General features: G+C 39.8%; 1 protein-coding gene across 4 annotated transcripts in view; it reads right to left on the bottom strand.

Annotated features, from left to right (window-relative positions):
- Positions 1 to 19,902, bottom strand: part of sox13 (SRY-box transcription factor 13) — a 63,611-nt gene extending 43,709 nt beyond the window's left edge. For 2 of the 4 annotated variants that reach the window (XM_028446791.1, XM_028446789.1), the window contains exon 1: positions 19,655 to 19,902. The gene's annotated coding sequence lies outside the window, so the exon portion shown is untranslated. The remainder of the gene's footprint in view (positions 1 to 19,654) is intronic. The other 2 variants (XM_028446792.1, XM_028446790.1) reach the window with 1 other exon arrangement.
- Positions 19,903 to 26,511: the final 6,609 nt, after the last annotated feature.

Raw genomic sequence — 26,511 nt, forward strand, 5'->3', positions numbered from 1 at the left:
AAACATTTCAAGTGTTGGTGGCACGGAGGTTTCAAGGTGTGACCTGGAACCGTAGCTGCAGGCCTGCCTATCCCGAGCGCCACTGTGCTAAACAACAATGAGTTCCAATCTCATGGCACACCTGAAACTGACAGTGACAGGCAGGGGGACACCATTACTGCAATCAATGAAACCAGAAACCAACTCAAACAAATACATACAGTGATAAGTAATAAATACTGTATGTGTAAAGTCATGTCTGAAAATGCCAGCTCGATTAAAGATCTTGTTAAAACATGAAACATGCTGCATGACACTTTTATGGAGCTTGCGCCCTGTGGCTGCAGGTCCACAATGAAGGATGCACAAGAGCATTATCTGTGCTGGTGAAAAGGTAGAGAACCAGTAGTTTAGTGGGTAGCTACTGTCACCTGAAGGTTATAACTTGAGACACACCAAAATAAAAATGTTTGGCCAAAGCCAACAATGAGGAAACCAATACCGAAAACCTAAACACCCAAAGAAATGATTATACAAAATATATTTTTCATGAAATACCGTAGATCAGTGGTTTCCAAACATTTCACAGTCCCGTACCCCTTCAGACCTTTAAATGTCCAGTATTATGCTATTTTTCACCCATCTCTAGTTGTTCTAAGAACCCCATCAACATAGTATTTGAGGTTTATTCTCCAAAACTCACCTGTTGTCTGGAGTTTTAGCCCTCTGAAAAGTCTCTTTAATGACGCTTCTAAAAAACATGCTGTTTTGGGGCCTTCATGGATATGCACGAGTGGGCGTGTCTACAGACGTAGACTTCATACCTCGCTCTTGCGAGAGAGATCAGTGATCACCAAAGCAATTTTTTTTTGCTATCTATACACTCTTCTTATTGTTTTTAGCCAAAAAACTGCACATTACTGCTTCAGGGTGTGTTTATCACATCAACAGCAGCTGAGTCAGTCAACTGTTCCAAACACTCACAGGAGTATTAAGCTGCTAAGTCACTTTCTTCTCCTCCTCATCTCTACTAACTACAGGAATAGTGTATTTAAGATGTCAAAGGTGAAACGAGGCGGTATAACGGATACTAAAAATGGAACTGCTCCTTGGGCACTACTCTGTGGCTGCCCACTGCTCATCAGGGATGGGTTAAATGCAGAGAACACATTACGTGTATGTAGCTTTACATATATGACAATGAAGTATAATGTATATTCTATATTAAACCGCAGTGTTAGTTTTAGCTGTGAGGTAGTTTGAGAGGGAGGAGCTCAGATTATTATAGGGTAGGAGGAGCCAGGATTGTCAGGAGGAGGAGTTTCCACATTGTGACTCGCCCATTTAGAGCTGACTTTTTACAAAATGTGAAATAGCAAGGGAGGGAGGAAATGTTGGCCCTCTGAATGAGGCAAAGGAATGTATAACACTGTGGCAAAACCATTCTAACGTGTTTTTTTCATAATACTGTCTGTTTAACCGGAAGTAATGTACCCCGTACTGCATGTCATATACAAAATAGCCCTACAGTGAAATATGTCCCTGAATTTTACCAATCCTGTTGAAAGATAATATATAATAATAAAAAAAATTATAATCAATAAAACATCTCATTCAGAATTGTCAGATTTATTTATGTGATTAGCCTACTAGCATTAGCAATGAGAAACAATCTCTCTTATTTTGGAAAAAGAAATCTACCTCACGAGATTGTTAGATTGTTTCTCTGTCTCCACTAGAGGCCAATGTGTCATTTGTGGAAAAGAATGGAGGCTCCTGACTGCTGCTCTAACCATATTCAAGTTTACAATGTTGTCACCATGTTTTAGATTTTTAATCAAGTACCCCCTATGACAAATTGTGTATCCCTGGGGGTACCCGTAACCCACTTTAAGAACCTAAGCTGTAGATCACACCGCAGTCATGTTGGCTCATATCCAGACAAGTGTGTGATGGCCACGGTTTTGGCTTGCATCATAACATCCTGTTTTGGTCGGATTGTTTCAGTGATAAAAATGTTTCAGTCAAAAACTGAAAATGCACTTTTGAGCCATCTTCAGTCGACATTTTTCTGTCAAATTTCAGGTGCATCATTAGGTTTAACAGAAGAGTAACTAAAACTAAGGGTTTAAAGGTTGGAATTTCTACAATAGTGTCCATAGACTACCAAGGAGCCAGCCATCAAAAGCAGTTTGTGCCTGCAGTCTGGTCCCAACAATGCTGTGTGTCAGGAAGAATGACTCATCCAGACAACTGTGGCCACAACATTTTTCAGAACCAGGTCTAAGCCATGTATAACTTGTGGTTTATTAGATGCACTTTCTATGCTTCACGTAATTTTTTTTTACTCTGAGCCTTAATATGAACATAGTGCAAACAGTAAGCCTAATGGCTAACAAGGAACACATTTATTCTACACCTTTGGCTTTGGTATTTATGATTATGCTGATCTTTAAGTCTGATATGTGATGACATTAAATATATGAGATGAATCTGACTTCAATTCACCACCTCCCATGAGCGCCACTAGTTTTTCACATCTTCAAAGGAGACTGTGCAAGGATCAAAGTTGATGTACGGATGGCCACATTCTCCTGCCAAGTTATTTTTTTTTATAAATCTCATGGTTTTGATGAAAGGTGTTATGTGTGCATCCTTTTGGTGCCGTTTTGTGCCTAAGCAATGTTTCTAAATTAAGCCCCAGGTTTCAAAGAAAGTTTTTGTTTATTTATTTAATTTGTGAGGTCAGCTCGTCGTGCACAGCTCCTGAACAAAGCTTTCTTGCACTACTGACTGGGCCTCATTAGAGAATGAGCTCTTAGGAGTGGACACACAAAAGCCTTGCAGTCCTCTTCTTTCCTTCCCCACTCTGTTGTCCTAGCCTTTTGATGTCAAGGGCACTGAACCATGGTGCACTGGACAAAGAATAGCTCATCAAAAATACACATGTAGTTTTCTTGCTTTGTGTGTGTACGTGCGTGTGTGTTGAGAAGCAAACACAGAATATGACATGCTGCTTATAAGGTTCTTTTGCTCGGTGGGTGATGGTCATTTCATTACACAGTGCAATGTCTGACCTGCACTGTGAATCAGTGATAGAGACATCAAAGTACTTTCACTTTGCTCGCCTTCTTTGTCATTGGAGTTCACCGCCTGTCAATAGGGAGAAGCAAATAGCAAACACTTAAATGGACACTCTGTTCTAATCTGACAGCCAAGAACAGAATATGAACCAATTAATGTTACATTTAACTAACAACACCTTTTCATCTGACTACTAGATCAACACTATATGCAAACAATGCTAAGGCAAATGTCAACAAAAGCCCAGAATCAGCTTTTTCAGCAATACATACACAACAGCTCTTCTGTTGAACTACTAAAACCTTACCATCTATAAACCTGAACTATGGTGACCTGTTTAATGCTCATTCCTTTAAGTTCAAAAAATAGATAATAACCACTGCACATTGGTAACCGACAAGCGTATTTAAGAATGTATATAAAATCAAAACTAGATTTTCCTGGGTTATGAAATTTTAGATTTCAGAGCACAACTAATTACTCACAGCTAAATATCAGCATTATCTTTAACCAACCCTTAGTAAAAAAAAAGGTTTGAAACTCAGTTGTCACTCAAAGATTATGTTTAAAATAAAATAAATAATTAGTACCTTGACCTTTAGATAACTAATGTCACATTGTATAATGAGCTATTGGGATCACGTCTGTCAACACATATTTTGCAATCACACATCAGTTTTTGCAAGATGCAAAACGTCTCCCAGCAATTATCTGCTAAGAATTTAGAGATAGTGTTCTAATATACCAGTGTCATCATTGTATCGGTAGGACTGATGATGAAGTTCCACAGTGTGGATGGGAAGATAAATGGGATATATACATATCTATACTATTCTTTTGGTAGCCAGAACATCACCAAAATGTCCATCACCTCTTCCTTGTTCCATTTATCAATTTTCCTGAAAACGTCATCCAAATCCGTTCATAACTTGCTAACAGACAGATACAGTAAATGCAGATGGAGACGGAGGGTAAAACATAACCTTCTGCTCTGCAGCGCTGCAGTAGGTTCTACTGAACAGTTTGAGACGTATCTTAGAGAAGACACGATTTAACGAGAAGACAAACCATTACAATATTGAATGGTTATTAAAGTGTGGTTCCCAACTCTGGCCAAACTTGCATGCAGATGCCTTTCAGCACCATGCACTAGTGTTGACAGTGAAAGGTTGCTCAGCTCAGTGTCACACATTGAGATTGAAAGCAGAAAAAGACTCAAAATTAGGGGTGTAACGATACACAAAAATCACAGTTCACGTACCTCGGTTTTGAGGTCACGGTTCGGTTCATTTTCGGTACAGTATGAAACAAAATGCAAAACATAAATTTGCTTGTTGTTTATTCGAAACTTTAGTAAACCAACAACATATTTAACATTATACAAAATATGAAAATAAAGTTAAAAAAAGACAATACTTGTAAAGTGCTGCAATGGTAGTCCATCTAAATTACAGTATATTGATTCAACATTATGTAAATATAATTGAGAATCTGTAACATCCTGTAATAATTGTTGATGATAATGTAAATTTTAGGTACATGACCAATAATCAAGATTCCAAGTCCAACACATCATGTCCTCAGTGCTCAGCCCAGCTTAGTACACTTTTTAACTCAGACTTTTGCCTTTTTTTTGTAAAAGCTTTCTAAATGAGATGTATAAATAGCATGATGGAAAATTAAAAAAAAAGAGAAGAAGTCCCTGGCTTTAGCCTTTTTGTTCTGCTTTTGAGAAGCACAGGTTAAAAAGCAGCCATTTTTCTTTTCATGCCATGGACTCCCTCTCTCTCATCCCGCTGTCCCTTCCTTATGTTCCCTGAAACAGGTTGTCTTTTGTGACTGTTCTAGCGAAAGGCTCCTGTGACATTTATCAAAGCAGGGGAGACATGGATGGGAGGGGATGGATGGGAAGAGGCAGTAGTCGGAACATACTCCTAATAAAGAGATAGAACACGAGAAAGGACATAAAGGATGTGTATGAAGGTCATTTTTTCATCCGATTTTTTTTACAAAGCCAATCCTACAACAACACACCCACAGCCTCTCTCCTATCCAGCCCCAGCTCCTTCAGGCTAGTGCACACAAAGAAAATCCCGCGCTTACAATTTGTGCTTCTCCTTTAGCCAGGCACACTTTCTATCCTCACTGCATTTATTGCTGCTTCCAGAGAGCAGAGTGTGTGTGTGTGTGTGCGTGTGTGCGTGTGTGCGTGCGTGCGTGCGTGCGTGCGTGTGTGTGTGCGTGTGTGCGTGTGTGTGTGGTCTGTATTTACTGAGGGTCTTATAGACCAAGGGGGCACAGCTATGAGGCGTTACTATGGAAACCCCTTTGAACAGTCGGAGCACAACAGGTGATTGTGTCTAGGGCCTGTTTGCTTCAGCAGTGCCAACCTGCAGGAGGTCTTGACTCTCTGTGTGCATGAGTATCACGTGTAGCAACTTGTGTTGGAAACTTAGTGCTACAGACCTTAACCAGCTCCATCAACTGGATACCATGTCCCAGATTACTCACAAGCCTATTCCTTATCCTTGTTACAAAATATTACCACGAAAAAGACCCAAAATCAGCACAATTCAAGAGGCTGGAATAGAAAGTGTGGCATCATAAAAGCACATGCATATCACCACTGACCAGCCCTTGTCATTTAAAGACATTTTTATGGCAATCCATTTATTACAAAACTCTAAACATTGTTCAAACTGCAATACATCATTAAGCACTTTAGCAAATTGAGAACACAAATCAATTATCTCAATTATCAGGAGGGTAAATTTTGTTGTTGTCACCTTTTTTTTTTTTTTTTTTTTTTAGTGACAATAACTAGACTGTGACTAATTTAAAAAATATTGAGAACAAAAACTATATCAAAATGTATTGATATTTTCATCACCTAATAAAAACTAAACTATAATGTTTACATATAGAAGAAATCCAATCAGAACTAAGTTTTCTTTTTTTTAAGGAAGGCATTAAATCAGAAATACTTTTGTTGTGTGAAAGTCTTAATACCATCCCATATCAGGTGATAAAAGGTAATCAAATCTTTAAAAACGTTATCTCTTATGCTTTGTATTTTAGTGGAATATATCTGTAAACGATTTAGTCAACTAAAATCATGCTATGGTTTAACTAAAACTGTATTTGGGTCCACACCACCATCACTACACCTTGACAACTTGTATTATTTTTTTACATGCAGAAGCTAGGATATCAAGTACACATTAATTCCCTACAGAAAAAAAATCTCCCCTAATTAACTTAAAGAATTAGCTAGATTATAAATTACATTATTGTCATATTTGTACAGGTTCATATGGTATAGCACCCAAGGGTTAAGGTTAGGGTTAATTAGCTGGTCACCCTCTAATTACAAGCCTGCGTCCTTAACCATTAGGTCACCACAGTGACTTCAATTCAACTGTTTTTCAATACCAATTCAATGTTAATTAAAACATCCATACTACAATGACCTATTCATTTAAGTTGAAAAACATAATAATTAATTTGGACAAAAAAGATACTATTTTCAAATGCAATACTTTAATCTAAAATTTTTCTGCCTTTCAATCAGAGTGCGTATTAAAGTGTTCATATAATTTGATTAACACTTTACACCCCTTCTAATATATTTACTATATTACAATTGTTTTATTTCCCTCATGTGTTGAGGTTAAGTACTGAACGACTGCTCTGTGTCTAAAATTGGGCTAAAACCTCACAAGAATATATTCCTAACACTATATAAAATATTAAAAATGAGATGGAAATAGGAAGAGTTAAAGAAAACATTTGATTAGTCCAATTGGACATTTGGGAAAATAGTGTTGGATTTCAGCTATTAATTTGACAGGTTTTTAAGGTTTTTGATGATAGACATTACTCTCTTGGGGGTTTTACATTAACAGGGCAATAAATCTAGGTGTATCAAGTTGGCTAATCCTGAATTGGAACACAGTGAAAGCTGTTTATTTCCACCCTAGCGCCACAAAGGTTTTTACACATTTCATTTCCTTTTACCTGGTGTGATGGCAGGTTAGTTTGGCAGAAAACATCAGGTTCCAAACCAGTGCCTGAACTGGTTCAGTGGAGGTCTTTGGGTGCTTTCACATTGATATAGTCCCAGACTCGGTCCGAATACAAAGTGAGAAGAAGAAGCTCTCATCTACTGCTCAAAGCGAGAGCGTTAGCGCGCAATAAATTCTGCCTTCTCCACTTGTTTTAACTGCTCTAGGATTCTTTGGTGTGAACCAGTGATGCACAGCCACTGTGGGCAGGGGAGGAGGAGCCTTCACTGGTGTGAACACACCCTTAAAGACCAAATAGTTCTAAGATTTTAAGTGTTTATTTTAGAAAGTGTCTATTTGTACGGATGGAGTACGGACAACCCCCAGTGCTATTGGTACGGTTACCGAAGTGTCTTAGGGTTAGGGTTAGGGTAAGGTTTATTCTTAGTCACGCGACCTAAACTGGCCAATGATTGCCCTATCACATGACATAAACTGGCCTATTAGTTGCGCTGCGTATGGAAAGAATGTTGGTATATTGATACGGCAACCGTATGGATAGCCACTGCCATTATTTTATTGTGCATTAGCCTAGAGTGAATAATAGGAGAAATGTTGGCTGATAGCGTTTCTACCACAATAGATTGGAACATTATGGCTCAGGATTCTCTTTGTTTACCAGTTAACCACCAAGGCATTAGGGTTTATCATTTACCATTAGTGTCTGTCCTGGATATAATCAGATTTTGCAAAGAATATTGACAGTTCCACTCAAATCACTGCTTTAATCAAACATGAACTCTTTAACCAACCACTAAAATACATCACTGTGGTGCACTTACACTGGGGAACATTATTTTTTACATTCATGCAAGCACAAACGGACATCCACTCCCACTCGTAGCTGCTATAATTATTGACACAAACATTTAAATATGAATAACCTAGTGTAGAAAGTAAACTCTAAAATACTTTTTAAACAGCTGAGGAAATTTGGTCTTCATCCACCTGTCTGAACTAAGCACGTAGTAGCTTTTCTTACTAACATCATAAACCTTCCAACTAAATGACACACGCATGTGCACAAAAATGTATTGGTCTCCCTCTGCCTTACTTTCTATGGGAAATCTCAGAGAAAAATGTACTATCAATAGGAGCAAAATATATTTCTGACAATGGCACAAGCATTTTATGTAAAACAAAACAAAAATAACAACTTCACTGTTACGTTCATGCACGTTCTGTTAAGGTATGCTGTCAGCTTTAGGAAATAACATCGCTTAAGAGGCTGAGGTTCCATCGGAGAAATAAATTATGCAATTTTTCCTTTATTGTTGCTTTCTCATTAATGGACATAAAATAAACTCTTTATAAGCAGCATTTGTTGTGTTTTTTACCCATACAATATTATTGCATTTATTTCCAGGTTGCAAATATAAGAACTGGCCAGAGATTGCACAAATAACAAACAACTTTAGCATTGCATTTGTAAAATATCAAATTGTATTATTATTATTATTGGAATTACCAAATTTACAAATGACTCTATATGGGTTACATGTGTTTGAATTTCAGCATTCTTTCAATTAGTTCAAAATATTGAATGCCTTTTTTCAGGCTTTCTTCTATTTGTGATTCAGTGGAGGTTAACAGGACACATGGAGAAAGAGTGAAACAAGTTTTCTGACAACAGAAGGGTGGTACAGCTGTGTGACTGAACAAAAGGTTCTTCCATTTGTGTTATCTTTTATGGTGATCATAAATGTTTAATAACTTGCTATTCAAAGTGTTAAAGGTCCCATATCATGCTATTTTTCATCCATCTCCAAAAACATAGTATTTGAGGTTTATTTTTCCAAACTCGCCTGTTTTCCAGAATTTAGTTCTCTGAAAAGTCACTTTCCGAGCAACTCTACACAAACAGGCTGATTTGCGTCCTACTTATGCGTGGGCGTGTCTATAGACGGGACACTGACTTCCTCCTCCCCGCACGGTGACGTAGGGCCAGAGGACGGCCTGCCTTCCCCCCACCCAATCCGTAGTCGAGCTCATGCTGCTTTATAAACACGAGACAGAGCGTGGGGGCGGGGCGTAAATACATACATAGCACTGCACAAAGGATGTGAAATGCTCACCTTTGGGGGCGTGTCTGTTTACATGTCAATCACGGCAATCACTAGTCAATCACGGCAGAGAGCTTCCTGGAGGCGCGGCTTCTCCAGCTCAGTGCCGTGTCAAATTCGTCATCAAAGTGGGAATGCGTCATCAAATTGGAGCAAGGTGTTTGGGCTCGCCCTGCACTTTGGGCATGTGTATGAAGCCCAAATAGCACTTTTGTGATGTTTAAAGCACAGAAAAGTTGATTTTGCTAAACAATGGCCCTTTAAGAATGGTAAAGGATAGGTTGCCCCTGAACAAAAAGAAACCCATCTACCTTAAAGGGCTTGTATGTGTTGAGTGATTTAGGTTAATTGCCGCAGAGAAGAAAAGCTTAAATCCTTTGAGGGCTTCAGTAATTGCATGTTATTAATGTTATTAATTAATGTTATTGAACTTTAAAAAGTTATCAACTTGGTAAATATGCTCCAAACTATACATTTTAATTAAGCAGAAATCAAACACAAAGTATTGTCTTTAGAGCAAGACAAGATTTAGAGCAGAGGGCACACGATGACTTAGTGGTTAGCATGTCTGCCTCACAGCAAGAAGGTCCTGGGTTCACGCCCTGGGGTGGGAGTTTGCATGTTCTGGAGCGGGTCTGAAAATGGATGGATTTAGAGCAGAGCCAGACCTCTGTGTGTTATATAAACCAAACAAGCATGTTACAAAAAGCATAATAGGAGATTGTTGCACAAAGTTTCCCCAATATTGAGAGGAAATGCAAATCCTGCTAACCTGGACTGCAGTGGAAGAACATTCTGATGGTACACAGAATAGAAATATGTAGAGTTTGTGGTTTAAAACAAAAAAGGATACATAGCATGAGAGGGGAAAGTCATAAAGGAAGAAGGAAGCCGCTCACAACTGTTCTTTGTTTATGTGTGTAACTCAAAAACAACATAAGTTCTTGAATACATTCATTCATCTATTTTTATGTCTAATGAATTAACATTGTAACAAGGTTAAAAGCTAAAAAGTTGATTTAGAATGATATAGGCCATTTCAAGTATGAATGATCATGGTACCTAGATCACTGATCCAGATAACTAGGTATGCTGTGTGTTTTGCTGTAAGTTGTTTGAGTTTTTTGCTACAGGTTTTCTTGTTAGAAGAGTACAATATAATTTTACCTCTGATTACAGTCTTTCCAGTTTCCTAAAGTAAGAATGTAAATACATCTTAGAGTCTTCCTTTTTTCCCCTGACAATTTCAAAAATTCCTGTCAAAAAGAAATGTTAAAGTGCCATATTAAAGATAGTTTCTGATTAGAGTCAAAGTGAAGCAAGAAGGGACACAGGGCCATGATCTTTACTTTTCAAAGGATGTATTTATGTGCAATTGAAGTGTGATGTGATGTGTGATTATTTGAAGATTTGTGAGGTACTCCTTTTTAACTGGGTTATTCAGTCTTCAAACAACACCTATTCCAAAATGTTTTACTGGAAGTATTTTAGTTCGCTACATTCTAATTTGCATCCATTACAGAGTAAAAATATTGGCATGAAAAATAAGGTGCACACCGTATTTCTGGAACGCATGTTTGAATTGTATTCCCCATTAAAGTCAACACTTGTTTGAATGCAAATAGGAATACAACTCAATATACAGTTTTCAACATGATCAACTATGTAAATGATAAAGTTATTTCAAAGTGGTATAACCACAGTTTATCTGAACTGTCCATTTAACAGTGATGTAATAACTGTAGTAGAGGCATACCTTTAACTATTTAGATAGTAATGATTACATTTTCAGTCATCTGTGATAGATGCCATTCATTTGATTTGTTTGAAATTTATTAAAGGTCTGCCTTTAAATAACACCAGTTACAGTAGTTTAATATTTGTGTCCCATTATCCTTTCTAAGTTTCAGAAGAAATAAAACCAACATTGTTCAAAAAGTAAGTGTTACTGTGAGCACATTTTAATGCTACGTTCACACCGGATGTGTCACAAAATGTCCGTACGTCCAATTTACAGACAAAGTGCGTCCCACATGCAAAATCTTTCCTGTGCGGTGGTGCGTTCCGATCTGCACGTCAAGTGCGTTGGCCGTGTGAGCGCGCTCACGATTTTACGCATATCTGCACATTCGCGAGAGTTGAAAATATTGAACTCCTGCGACCGTTTCGCATGACGAAAGCCATAGTCTTTGTTGATGAGGCCGTCAACACAGACACCGGTCTGTTCACCCATATCAACCATGGAGTAGAAGCTGTGTGTGACCACCAGGACCAGTATGACACTGACCGGACTAGGAAGTTGGTACTGAGCTAGGATAGCATTAGCCGCTAATCAGACAAGCTTTTTCACTGGTGGTTTGTGTTTGTGAGAGGAGAAAAAGGAGCGCAGCTCCTCGCTTCAGCAGGGAGTGAAACTCACCGAGTTGGATGTGTCGCTGGTGGGTGGTGCTTTGCTTCAGACGCACATATTATGCAAATGGGGACATTTTTTGACCCTGCAGACCCTGCGGTACGTTTCGTGCGGCAGATGCGTCCGGTATATATGCAGCATAAGCAAGCTACTTTTTACTTTTACACCAATAATTTTACTTGTACTTAAAGGTGCCATATCATGCTATTTTTCACCCATCTCCAATTGTTCTAAGAACCCCAAAAACATTGTATTTCCAGAGTTTTAGCCTCTGAAAAGTCACTCTCTGAGCAACTCTACACAAACAGGCTGATTTGCGTCCTACTTATGCATATTCATGAGTGGGTGTGTCTATAGATGGGACACTGACTTCCTCCTCATTGCACGGTGACGTAGGGCCAGAGGATGGCCCGCCCTCCTCCCACCCTGCTTTATAAACATGAGACAGAGCGTGGGGGCGGGGCATTCGCCAGTACATACATAGACTGTAGAAAATACATACATAGCACTGCGCGAAGGACGCTGAAATGCTCACCTTCGTGGGCGTGTCTGTTTACATGTCAATCACGGCAGAGAGCTTCCTGGAGGCGGTGCATCTCCAGGTCAGTGCCGTGTGAAATTCGTCATCAAAGTGGGAACACATCATCAAATTGGAGCGAGGTGTTTGGGCTCACCCTGCAGTAAGAAAGGAGCAAACCACCCTCTAACTAAGGATTGTGGGAATCAATGAAAAAAAAACACTTTGGGCATGTGTATGAAGTCCAAATAGCACTTTATGATGTTTAAAGCACAGAAAAGTTGATTTTGCAAAAACATTTGCTAAATATATCAGTGTTAACTCAACAAAAAAGAGAGTGGAGTTTAATTTAATTCCAAATTTTTTTAATATTGACCATGGTTAACTTTCCCCTTAGTATAAAAGGAGAAATAGATGATTATTTCAACATGCTCATTCATGTGCCATGAGTCAATAATTTCCTGCCGTTATGGGATTACAGGATTGATGAGACAAAAGATTCCTGCAGTTTATGAAAGTCTTAACAATAGCTTTGTTCCTTATTCAGCCAAACACACCTTAGTCCTGTATGAGCTTGTGCCTTAACCTGACAAGCTTCAAGAGTGCACTTGTACTCAATGCCAGGCCTGTAAAGTTTGAAAGTTAAAAATGCACATTCGCTCTTTCTTCTTCCAAAATGGTTTACACCTGCGCTCTTCCATTAATAATAAGTTATTATGAGCTTATGACACCACTCACGAATGACTGATCATACATTCAAACCCCAGCTGGTAGTGGACGTATGCTCAGGGTACAATGAGTCTGTCTATTCATTTAAAAACCTGATGTAAAGAATAGCCATTTATAATCTAAATAACACATAAGGTAAAGGGTATACAAAAACACATGTACACACACACACACACACATAGCCTATCAGGCCATTTAACCATAGATGCAAGCAACCCTAGAGTTCTATAGGTATTAACCACTGACACGAAGGACAACTCATCAAACTAGTGCTAAAAAATTAAAAAAATGTTTCACTGGCCTGAGAGCAAGAATGTTGCCTTGAAGATATGTGAATATCAATGGATGAGGTCACAGTTGGTGTGTATTTCTGAAAGTAGTCCATCAATAGGAGAAGACTAACACTTTATCAGTCACCCAGGATGAGCCCCTGGATCCTTTGTGTGTGTGCAAGTGTGTTCATCTTCTACAAAGCAACAGGTGAAGAGTGTATTTCAAAAACACATTAAAAAGTAGAACAATCAAAGATTTTCACACCATTATGATCTAAATCCTTACAATTGACCCCAATCAGTTAATCTATTCTGTTTATTTTAATATTAAACACACATTTATTAATGAGAAAAAAAAATTGCATACAATAAGAGCTAAATCAAGGAGTTTTATCTAATGCATAGTTTCCTCAGACCCTGATGTTAACGTACTATATTTAAGAGTTTGTGATCAGTATGCAATAAAGCTGTAAGTCTTTGTCCATTCAAGCATTTTAGTACGGGCTCGGATCAGGCTCCTCCGCTGCACGATAAATGAACGGACAGGTGATATGTTTCGATGAGCACAAGAAAGATGCACAAATGGATGCTGAGGAAGTGAATTGAAGGCTGGCCTCTGGCACATGAATGAATGATGTTAAAAAACACATAAACAAACCTTTCTTGATGAGTTCTGGAGCTGTGATGATGACACATATGAGCATAGAGAACCAGTTGCTGAGCTGTGTGTGTTACAGCAGTGTTACCACATGCTTTACGGCAACAGTAAACCGATACGTAGCGTGTAACGGCACTTGAAGCGTCTTATAGCTGTATGCAGAACGAGTGTCTAGTAAATAAAGCTGAGTCATTCTAAATGTGCGCACGTGGGTTTGAATAGTGTCAGGCTGTAACGGTTGTGGCTTAAAGAATGGTAAAGAGGTTTCAGATAGATTCGGCCCATATTCTGTCAGGCTCGGGCTGTGTGGGGTCTCATTTTTATGGCCCGATTACAGCTAATGGGAGATTCACTGAAGACGGTTAGGGTTCACAGGTCATGATGACTTTAAAGGTGCAGTCTACAACTTTTATAAAAGTCACTTTTTGTCATATTTGCTAAAGCTGTCACTATGCAAGAACAGCTTTACATCAACCTAGTAGTTTGTGTGAAAAAAACAGGCTCATTGAGTCCCCCCTGCTGCTCCTGCAGCCTTTGGCAGATTGCCAGAATGCACTGCGACCGAGCAAACAGAACCAATAAGAGCCAGGATTGTGTTTTTTGGTCTGTCTGATAGCTGTTGCTCACAGGCCCCGCCCCTTTCCCGGGGCTGTAGCGCCGTCTTTTTTACAGTGTACGGTCTAGAGGAGTAGAAGGCGGAATTGGTGACTTTTCTGCTTGAAAGGTAATTACTGCTGTTTGATTTACATTGTGTTTGATTTGTAATTGTTACACTAGAACTCTGTAGTGCATGTGTTGTTTGTGTGTGCGCAGCAGCCTCTGTGTAGCTGCTGTAAGTGACACTGTGTTGCTGCTGGTGCTAGGTTTGTGTACTGTGTGCACATTGAGAGAGAAAAGCGCTGCAGTAATATGCTTTTAACAGAGCATGTTATATTACTGTGATGTTGCTGTCAGACTAACGTTAGCTTGTTAGCTCCTCTGAGGGAGGGACTATGGAAAGTTTGGAGGCAGGGCAAGAGAGCAGCGGGGAGGGAGGGGGAGAGAGAGATCTGAGAGTCGCTGACTGCACCTTTAAAGCTGCAGTTTGCAACTTATTTTTGGCATAATTTGGTCAAAAATCCATAATCATCTTTGAGCATATTGTAATCAAAGTGTTCTGAGCGGACAGTGAATTTCTATTGGCTGCTCGACTGAAGTCAGGCATGTTCAAGGACCATCAGTAGTAAACGTGCATTTGCGGACGTTCCAGCAGAAGTCCCCATAATAACAGCATAAGGCACAACAGCTACATGGCAAATCAAGCGGAAAAAGGCAGACCGAGGTGGAGAAGCAACAGAATAAAGTCACAAACACTGAGGAGGAACGGATCGCTTTGCGTCCTCGGGGACCTCCGTGACTGTGCAGGGTCCACCACACACACACCTGCTTCAGAAAGAGAGCGAAAACAGACAGAATAAATCACATGTAAACTAAAAGTGTATTTAAGGTGAAATAATTTTACTGTATGAATGCGACTGCCGCTCAGGGCGGCTGGGATCACAGCCCTCTCTGTGTGTGCTTGTGGCGAGGACGAGCCAACAGCAGTAGCCACTGCTCGGGACAGTAAATGCAGAGTAACACGTGCATTCATGTCAGAGTCTCTAAAACACCAGAAAAATCCCCACGAACACAAGATAACGTCCCTTCATTTGTCACTAATCTATATTGAGAAAAAAGTTGCTTAGAGCGTTCACAAAACATACCGGTAAGGGAGACTGAGTTTCGGTTTCAAAAAAAAGCAGAGAGAGGATTCTACAAACTGCAGCTTTAACACATGGATTTTCAAAAAAGCATAGGGACTAAATGAGGCAGAAAAAACTATATTGAATAGTCATAATTTCTCCTCTTTCTCTGGTACCACAAACGTAACTGCTTGCAGCTTCAATGAGGAACTAAAGTATAAACATAACATTTAAATTAAGGTAATGTAATAAAATTATGGGAAAATTCAAACATCACTGCCTGACACGGAGTATGAATTATTAGAAGCAAAAAAATAATATATTCAGTGCTAATTGCTAAACATTTAAAAGCCATCGAAGCCACATATAAATAGAACATACAAAAACCATTTAGAAACTCTTGGATCGTGGTGGATTTTAATCTTTAAGTCCAAAGACTGCTAAAAGATTATGCACTTCAGCTAAATTATGCTTATTAAACTTAATTTAGCTAAAAGTTACATTTACATATTGCTTTATTTTTATCGACAAAAAGTAAACAGAACAAACCACATATACCTGGGTAATAGGGGCCAGTCTGTCACTTGGTCAATATAAAGAGACAAATACACCAATTCACTCAAATAGGTGAAAACTACACACAAAATTCCTAGGTCTTTCCCAAGGCCTATCACATGAAAGGATGCCCTAAAAGATGGGCCATAAATCACCAAACAGACATGTTCATTCATTAAGCTCAAAGCTTGAATGCTTTTTCTTCTTGCTTAAATATTTCTGCAGAATAATTTTAACTTCAAGCTAATTCTATTAGTAACTTAGAAATGAATGAAAAATAAAAAATAAATTAAAAGGGAAAACTAAAGCCAGAAAACAACTCTGTAAAGCCTAATATGACCATCGAGGATCCTTTTGATTTGGCATCAACAAAATAAGTGTGGAACTACTGTAGTTATGGTTTGGTCCCTTGTTTAATGAAGTACATTTACTGAAGTGATATAATGTGATATAAAGTGATATAAGTTATACCGTAAGTGAAGCAGAAGGTCAGTCATAGCACTAGAGCAATGATGCACAATAGTGGTGTGGTACTGGTCACCTCCTCTAGCAAAAGGCAAGGCAAATTTATTTGTATAGCACATTTCAATCACTAGGCAATCCAATGTGCTTTACATGATCGAAAAGTGCAGAAAACATTGTTCTGGAATAGTTACAGAAATGCCACAACTAAATTGTTTATTTAAGATGCTTATTCCAATCCAGCATCTGTGGAGGCCCCATCTCACTCACATACTGGACTCGGAGGTGACTGACATGGAATGATGCGGCGGGACCCTGTGTACACCCCGGATCTCTCTATTTACAGGAGGATATTAGGCTGATAAGGGAATGAGACGAACATGCAGGGACTTAGAGGCTACATAATGTAGCCGTATGCTTTTGTTGTTAATTCAAGTTTAGATTTCAAAGGAGAAAAAATTAATAACCATCTGCTTCCTTGTAATGGAATTATTAATTTAAAAGAAACACTTTCAACACATACTGAACCTTTGTTGCTGTTTTACACGATACTTTTGCTGAAACATAGTTGTATATACGTTCCATTAAATTGCAACAAAACAATACATACATTTTTAAGGATTTATTTATTTTTAATCGTGATTAACAAGATAAAATCATGCGATTAATTGTGATCAAAATTTGTAATTGTTTGACAGCACTATTTTAAGTTTATGTCAAATTTTGTTGAGAAAACGTTTTTGTTTTTCCACAATTAAGTACACTTAGGGCACTGTTGTTTTGCTCGGCCTTTATTTAAGTAAAACCTATATAAAAAGTAATGTGAAATTATTTTGTTAGATTCCCATATGTTTATTTGTTTTGTGCAATCAGAAGAGCTTAAAAGGGTATTTGTGTCACATAAATCTGTACATCATGGAAAAAAATAAGCAAGCATAATGACTGCATAATGTGTGGTTTCTAAAAATATACATATATTTATAGATTCATTGATTATTATACCGCAGCCCTAAATGTTTCTAGCACTGCACTAAGTGAACTTTTAGCAGCCCAATATTTTACGTAGCATTGCTGTGAGGCTTCACAACTACCAGGAACAAAATGTTTAGATCACAGTCAACTGTCAGCTCGTCATACACTGTTTCTTTCTCCAGAAGGAGACAATGCAGTTTAAAGAGATCACAAGCCTTCTTTTAACCCAGCATTGTTCTGTATGATTGGATTGGCCACACATTGCTTTGTGGTGTTCCTCAGTGGACTCTGGGTTCAATAGGAACTGGAGAACAATGTTCAAAGGCTAGTGGAGGTCAAATAAAGAACCTTTGTCTGCTCAGCGGCCCTTATAGAGCTGTCCAAGGAACAGGAAGTGGTTGACATGCACACACACAAACTCTGAGAAAAGGATGCAAGCTCACAACCTTTGATTCAAGATTTTAAATGTTTTTTTCTTAATTTCATTTTCTCCACTAAACAGTAAACACTGCCCTGCAACCTTGAAAACCTGAATTATTTGATTCAATGGGAACGATTAATGCTGCTTAACCACATAAATAACAATTTTGAACTGTAAATGTATGTCATCCAAAAAGTTGTTCTCATCCACTGTTGAGGCCACTTTTTTGCATTCTTCTACGGAATTCCAAATCCCACGATGTGATCAGCAAAACCTTTCCGAAGATCATGTCACATGACCATTTGTCAACCACCCGTTTGTTTATGATTGAGTTACAAAAACATTTTTGAGCAACAATTTCTACCTTTGACATTTGTTTGAGTAAATTATTTTCAGAGGAATTATGAGAACAACTTTTAAATGATATATAACATAAGCTATAGTCCAAAAGCTAAGGAAATTATTTCTGCTATTTTTTTTTATTGCTGAGGAAGGAACCTGAGCAATAAAAAAGTGGCCTTTGATGTTTCCAGTACAAATGAAACTAAAGGAGTTTCACTCGACTGTCTTTGGTTTGATCTCCAACAAGTCCTACTACAATCAACTCAGTATTTCTAAGGACTCGCCTCTCTTTTTTTGTCAACCTTCATTCTGCTGTAAAACTTGAAAAAAAACAGATTGAGTTTTACAGGGATTAGAACTGACACCTGCCTGCCCATCAGGCAAAGGTATCTCAAGTGGCGGCGCAATAAAAGATGATAGCACTCTCTGGCTGGCCGACTGAGATGGAGAAAGAGTGAGCGTCTCGGGTCACCTTTCCCCTAACATGAACCCATTCACCTAGAAAGACACAGCTCCCCCCGGAGAGTGGGGGAGGGCAGAGGTGAAGGGTGAAATGTCAAACCACTCCTTAGGATTATGTGTAGTTGGTGTCAGAGTGAGAGAAGAAATGCATGTCCAGTAGGAAGTGTCCATTCGGGTAGTGGAGGCAGATGCACAGAGGACTGCAATGATGGACTGATCAGTGTGACAAAATGAATCAGATTGACAGAAAAAAGAACAGTGACCCCCTACTGATGGAAAGTTTACACTCATCCACTGAACACACACGTACACACCCACTGATGTGACCTTCGAACACTTCTGATCAACAGTGTTATCCACACCACACATTCCATCAGCTCTTTCCAAACACACTTCTAGTAAACTGTTCATAGCTTGTCATTGTCTCCTGTTAAACTTCAGCAAATAGAAACAGACAGTAGGTGGAGGTAATAGAACAGGTGTTGAAGCTTCTGCTGAAATGCTGATGTCTGTGCCTATTTTAGGAGGACCTGCTGATATCTGCTCATTCCCATGTGACTACTGACATCATCACAATCATCATCACTATAATTCACATCTCTTACCTGTTGACGATTGTTAGGAGCAGATAAGAAGTTATGGAGGGGAAGATGACAGGAGGAAAGAGTAATGAAATAAAACATGTAGGCTTACAGTAGCGGGCGATATGCACCTATTTAAGTTGGTTGCAACACGCCAATAACCATGGAAGAAGAAGAAGAAGATGGCAGGAGTTTAAGGTGAGGGGACGATCCCCAAAGTTTACGAGTTGATTGAAAAAATGATTTTAGGGACTTGGTCACTCTTATTTAGTAAAATAAATGATTTCATGATATTAAGAAATACAATAGAAGTTGCAAACAAGACTTAAAGAGAAGATAGTTTCAATGGAAACAGCCCTCACCGGTCCCGGTGCCCAGCGCTCTCCCAGCGACAAGCTGAGGACAAACTTCCGTCCCGCTGCTTTTCCTCCGCTCACCGCATGCAGACAACAGCACAGGTTGCTCCGTCCGTGTCCGTCAGGATGGCTGTCAAAGCCGGGGACTCGATAGGTGGGTGGCTGTTCCACTGTGCGTAAATGTTTTGGGGAGTTTCGCGCACACTCAGCCAGTGCGCTCCGGGGTTTCACGCACGCAGACACACTCCTCTCGCCCTGCTGCTCACCTCCCACTTAAAGGGAGAGACACCGATTTCCAGCCAGAGGGTGAAGGAGAGAGAGGGTCTCAGACAAAGGGTGGGCTTGGGGAGGGGTTGAGGCTGTTCGAGTCGATAACGTGCCAGTGTCTCTCTCGTCATATTTACATAGCCATTGATCGGACTGCTGATGACTATTGATCGGCCTGTCCTCCTCAATTGCCTGCCGTGTCTCGCCCTTCCTCTCAGATCCATATCCAATCCCATCGCTGTTCACCAACAAGTTTGATTCCACAAACTGACCGAGAATGAACAATGTTATGAAGTGCTCACCGAAATGAACGCATTGTCTGTCGCTCTGAATTAACTGACAAATCCAGGCCAGCTGACGTATTATAAGTGGTTGACCCCCAAACTGTATCGAGTTACTGCATCACGTTTAAACAAACAAAACGACCATGAAGAACAAATGAACCAAAGTCAAATAATGTGCTGAACCACTAAATTTAGCCTGTTAAATAGCAATAAACAAATGGTTATTTTTTTTAGTGATGTACTACCTATTCCAGTGTTTCTCAATGGGGATATGGCACTACAGGGGGTACTGAGAGAAAGTGGAAAATTAACAAAGAAAGCAGTAATTAATTATTAATTATTATTAGAAATGTGCTGTTTTGTATTGTTTATGTTTAGTTAAAAATGATAATCATAATAATGATGATAACATTTTCTTGATTAGAACATGAAGTGAAAATACAAGATATGATAAAAACTATAGAACTGAATCTATTCAGGAGGCACCACACATTGTTTTACTCCACTTATTTACAGTGAGATTCTTTAAAATGTGTCATCACTCATTTATTTCATCAGTATGCTTTATAGTTAGTATATAGCAAAATGTTACCGACAAATGGGGAACTTTGATTCAGAAATAAGAGGAAGGGGGTACATTGACCGAAAAGTTTGAGAACCACTGGCCTATTCAATATGTTAAAGGCCAGTGAGCGCAAAGCTGAAATTTTACAACCATACGCATTCCACTACTCAAACCTGGTGTCACACAAAACACTTGTGTTTTTCCATATTTATTTTTACAATCATTATCTACAGCAGAATGTGCACTTGGAATACGCACAGCTTACTTTATAATACTGTGCTAAAGTTGAAAAATTGGAGTTTTAATTTTTGAGCAGCTGTTCTGTGCTTTATATGCACATTATTTATGGTTGTTTTATAGCAATTTTTGTAAATCAGAGTTGGTCAAAATGTATTCCGAATGTTAACTCAGATTGCTTTCATTTATTTATTTTAGAAGGTTTTTTTGTGTTTATGTTTTATGTGTTATGTACATTGTTGCCAATTTTTCAGAATTTCTGTAACATTTTCAGTTGCTGGTCTCAGGTAAATAAAATGGCATTGAAAGAATACTTAGTGTTTCAGTCAGTGGTGTTTGTAAAGACTAATACTAAGCAGAGTTTAGTACTGTGAATGTAAATGATTAGAAACTGTAGGGTTGGATACAATAATTTATTTATCAGAGGCTTTTATCCAAAGCAATGTTAATAAAGGAGCAGTAGGGGTAGGAGGGATTCAAACCACTGACCCTCTGATTACAAGCCAGCTTCCTTAACCACTAATCCTCCACCGCACAGTTGATCAACAGTGGATTATTTTCTGACACAGCACTGATATGAAGCTGTACGGACACAAATGACCAAAAAAACAATACAATTCTTTAATTCTAAATAACTCAAAAGTTACTTTTTCCAGTAATGCATTACTTTTTTTCAGTTACTAGTAACAGCAACTAGTTACTTTTTTTCAGTAACTAGCACAAAACTGCTGGTGTCATCAGGAGATACGGAGATATACAGCTGTGTATCGTCAGCGTAAGTATGGAAGTTCACTCCGTACCTCCTGATGACATCACCAAGAGGGAGCATAAACAAATTAAATAAAACAGGACCTAAAATTGATCCCTGAGGCACACCATTTGTTACCACCGGCCTGCATTTCACAGGTGTGGTGAAACAGAGCAGGAGAGATGAAGATGAGCTTTGAGGAGGGACTGGCAGATGAGCTACGAAAGTACCAACACCTTAAAGCTGCAGTATGAAGAATAATGAGACTTGTGTGGAATCAACCACGCTCTCCCCTCCCCTCCCTGTTCCAAATTCACCAGTATCCTTTTGAATGTGCACAACTGTGGAGCTCTTAGTGACTTTTTTTCCAATAGAGAATAGTCACAAATATAGGCACTTTATCTTATGTTGGAGAGTTTTCTGATGTTTTAGAGACTCTGACATGAATGCATATTAGGGTGCATCAAATTTCAATGTTAAATTTTAATTTCAAAATATCAATTTGGCTGGCATTGCATGTTGTTCCAATTAACATAAAAATGACCTTTGCAAAGTTTTGAGGAATTCCATTGAGCTTTAGGGGTGCCACCTCACACATGAACTTTGGTGAAATTTCGAAAAATGTGCAATTTTTAGTCTAATTGCCAAATGGTTGACCTGGAAATGTTGAGGACAGTGAATTTTTATACAGTAACATGTTCTATAGGGTTATCAACATCAAAGTTGTTTGTTTGCCCTTTGGGCAACTTGGGCATTTCTCAGAATTCAACTTTCAAGATTCTCCTTCATTTTTCCTATGGATAAAATGAATGGAGGTCAATGGGACATGTTTACGTCACCTTACCCTGAATTTTGTACAGCAGTGATGGATTTCGGACACACATACACAGTTTAATTGACTTTAATGTTAGACACAAGGGGAGATACTGACACACTTAAAATAACAAACCTTTTCTAGTGGCTAACTCACTGGCAACTAACAGGGCCTAATGGAAAGACTGACAATAACTAAACGTCAAACTTAATTGCTCAGTCTGTGCCAGGGTCTGCTCCATGGAGCAACATCACCAGGGAGAAGGAGAGAGGAAATGGAACCTGAACTCTGAACCTAGCCATTGCGTCTCCCCCCAGATATGTCTCCCCACCCGCCACCAAAGAGTAACCGTACTATTCAGGGATTAGCTTGCGTTTGCAGCGGCGAAGGTTTGGCTGTTGGTTGCGGTCATGTTCAACTGCCTGCAGCACATTCTGCAGGTGCTGCTCCTTCCTTGCCACTGCGACAAAGTCAGAGGTGAGCTTAACGCCACGCTCGGCACAGTCATTGACGACGTTCATTGCACGTACGTTGACCACACTTTTTTTGAATGCAGCATTGGTCACCCATTCTTTCACATCCAGAGACATAAATTCTGGATCAATGTGCAACTGGTGCATCCCAAACCAGCAATCCTTATTGGCGAGGTCAGACAAGCTGGTGGTTGGCAAGAGGGTGGGGAACTTTGGCTTGCCAAAGCCAGTGCCAAAGCGCTGCACAGGGATGTGCAGGGGGAGATCAGCAGGCTTGTGCTCCAAGATCGCTCTGGCAAGTGCACGCTTGTCATCATTGGGCACCTTGCTGCTGAAGAGAGCCAGGGGTAGCATCTCACCTGTCAGGTACCAGCGATGCCTCTCCAGCGCCTAGATCGCTGATGCTGCAATGCCCTCATCTACAGCCTTGTATGCCTGCAGTTGGTGGTAGAGTGTCAGGTCATTCCAGGCAGCATCTACAGCTTTCTCGCAGGTCAACCACCACTTAGCATAAATGTGTGAAATGAAAATGGCAAAAGCCCGAATCTTCGGCACCTGCTGCCGTGTGGTGATTGTGCCCTGGGGAAGCAACGTGATGTGCTGCTCCATCAAAGCCAGCTTAAGAGTGTAGAGCAGCTTGGCCATCCATCGTGCCTTGTGGAGCGCTCCCGGACGTTGGAAGGTCACTGTAGTCTGCTCTTCACAATCCAGAAACACAAGACACAGCTGCACAAACTCTTGGTAGTCACCTCACTTGTGGTCCGTGACTTCCTTTGCGCACCTGACAAGTTCAGCACGTAAATTGCTTAGGAGTGGTTGCTCAGTGTTGCCAGGAATGTAGCGGGACCATTGGCTGCTTGATTCTTGTGGTAGCAGTGTCCATTTCTCTCTGAGACGGGTGAACAAGCTAACCTCTGGCGAGCGTGATGACTCCACCTTCAGGTCTGTAAAAACCTGGTTCAGGTTGACCTCGCCAATGTGGTGCCGGCACCCAGACCAAAGCAGTGGTCGGCCCAGTGAGAGCTGTATGGCAATGCAGGCTGCTGTGAGATGGCCGGTGTTTGACGCAGTGGTGTCAAATGCCATGTTGACAACATGGTCAGCGCAGCGCCAGTCCTGCAGCAACATGCATGTCAACTGTGCAATGATTGCTCCACATGCCTCATTGGTCTGCTTTTTATACGCTGGGACACCAAGCAGTTTCAGCCGCTCTGCATCTCCAACCACCACTGTAAGACGCTCCTCCAACTGGCGCACATTGCTGAGCATCGGTGTTAACTTGCTGTCCCAGTGTAGGGTGCACAATGGAGGTGGTGTCCACTGCTTGTGCTGTTCCTCACTGATAGCCTCCAGCACTTGGCGTCTTGCTCGGTCAGCTGTTGCATAAGATGCAGAGAGATGTGTACATTCACCGCCTGACTCTGCAACAAGGCCACGCGTGAAGGCAGCCTGTTGCATTGGTGACATCTTCAACCTTGTAGCCAGTGACACAACACTAGGTCGGCTAAGGATGTCATGTGGAATGAAGACGTTTGTTCCAGTCTTCTTATACTTGCGGGATAATTCGCCCTCAGATGGTGGATAGACTGTGTTAGTATCCTCCCCTGACTCCTCATCACTCTCCGACTCGAAGCTGGACATTGCCGTCATCTCCTCCAGCTCCTTTAGACAGCTGGACTGCCTGGCTGCTGCGGACGCTTGACGCTCCTCTCGCCGCTTCACCTTGAGTTGCAGCTTTTTGTCCAATACACCAAATGTGGCCACTCTGTCGGTCTTCATGCTGGCCAAGAAAGCCAGGTCTTCTGGGTTATCAATCAGCTTTTCAACATTTGGGGGCCACAGCGGAAATGTGGCATCAAGTCTGGACTCCATTTTCTCCAATTGTTCTGCTGTAGTCTCACTGGAGCGCTTGGCCTGGGAGATCTTCCGCAGCTTGTTGTTCGCGTTGACTAAGTCTACCATTTTGTGGCACGCACGCTTGTCGCTCACCATTGGGATGTTGGCTTTCTTGTAAAATGGCCGCACCTGCTCCAGGACAACCCTGGCTGCCTCAAACTGCGATAACGCTCCATTTGCACCAGGTTTCTTGGCAAGCATGCAGCGTAAGATCTGACGACCAGTTGGAAGTTTGGCACCGGTGATGATGCCATCATCACTGGTGATGCTGGGGCCCAGACCAAAGACCAGGCTGCGACTGCTAGTCTGGCAGGGAACAGTTGGTGAAGGCAGCATCTTAGGAGAGCTGGATCCTGGGGTGGGTTGTGTTGTGCAGTGCCTGAGAATGAAAAGGATACAAGCTCAAGGACAGTGTTTAAAATAATTTTATTTTGGTAGCACTTTACAATAATGGTACATCAATTAACTGAGTTAATGCTAAGATAATGCTATTAATGGATAGTTAATGCATAGTAAATGCCTATTTAGCATTAAGTAAGTGTTAATGCTTAGTTATTTACGGTTAGTTAATGCTTAGTTAACTAATGCTTAGTTAAGCACAAACAAAGCATGACAGTTAGTTAATGCTTAGTTTATGTTTATTAAGCATTTACTAACTGTTTATTAACAGTTAGGTAATGCTTATTAAGCCATTAACTAGCAGTAAATTAATGTACCCTTATTGTAATGTGTTACCTTTATGTTTTATTTTATTTAACCTTTGTTTAACCAGGAGAAGTCTAATTGAGATTAAAAATCTTTTTTACAAGAGTCCTGGCCAAAACAGGCAGCAGCACAGTTAAATAGAGAACATATAAATAGAGTCACGCTCATATAAATAGAGTCAAATGTTATACCATACTTACCATACTTAATATCACTTAATTTGATAAACCATTCTTGTATAAGCCTCAACTTTTAGCTGTACATAGTCTAACTTCATCATAACTTGTCGTTACATCACTACCAGAGTAGCTAGCTGTGCTTGCAAATATACTTGTATTTAAAATGTTCATTTACTGTACCAACTACAATGCTACTCTAAATAAACATGAGACATATATACTCTGAATATGACATTGATATTAAGCTTAATAGCTTAGCAAACATAGATAGCTAACTGTGGTTAGCAAACTGTTGCTAGCTAACGTTAGCTAGATGTAATGAGCACCAAATGCCTATTAATATGACTTATGATAAATAAGTATACAAACACACAACTACAGATATGATATTAATGTGTAATAATACATACCCAACACAGAAAGATCACTTGAAACAGAAAGATCTCCTCAGTTTTCTTGAGCTGTAGTATTGTTTACCTCAGATCTCCATGGCGACCATTGAGCACTGTTAACCACTTTATCCAACAAAAACAGATGTGCGGTGGCACCCCTAAATCATCATGTACTGGAAAAATATTTTGCATGTGTTGTTTCTACATATATTGGAACACTTTTAGCACCCAGTCATATCAAGATTCAAGAATTGTGTTTTTTGATGCACCCTAATGCATATATAACTCTGTAGTCAATGTTCT

Source organism: Gouania willdenowi, chromosome 5 (assembly GCF_900634775.1).
Source record: "Gouania willdenowi chromosome 5, fGouWil2.1, whole genome shotgun sequence".
Classification (NCBI taxonomy): Eukaryota; Metazoa; Chordata; class Actinopteri; order Blenniiformes; family Gobiesocidae; genus Gouania; species Gouania willdenowi.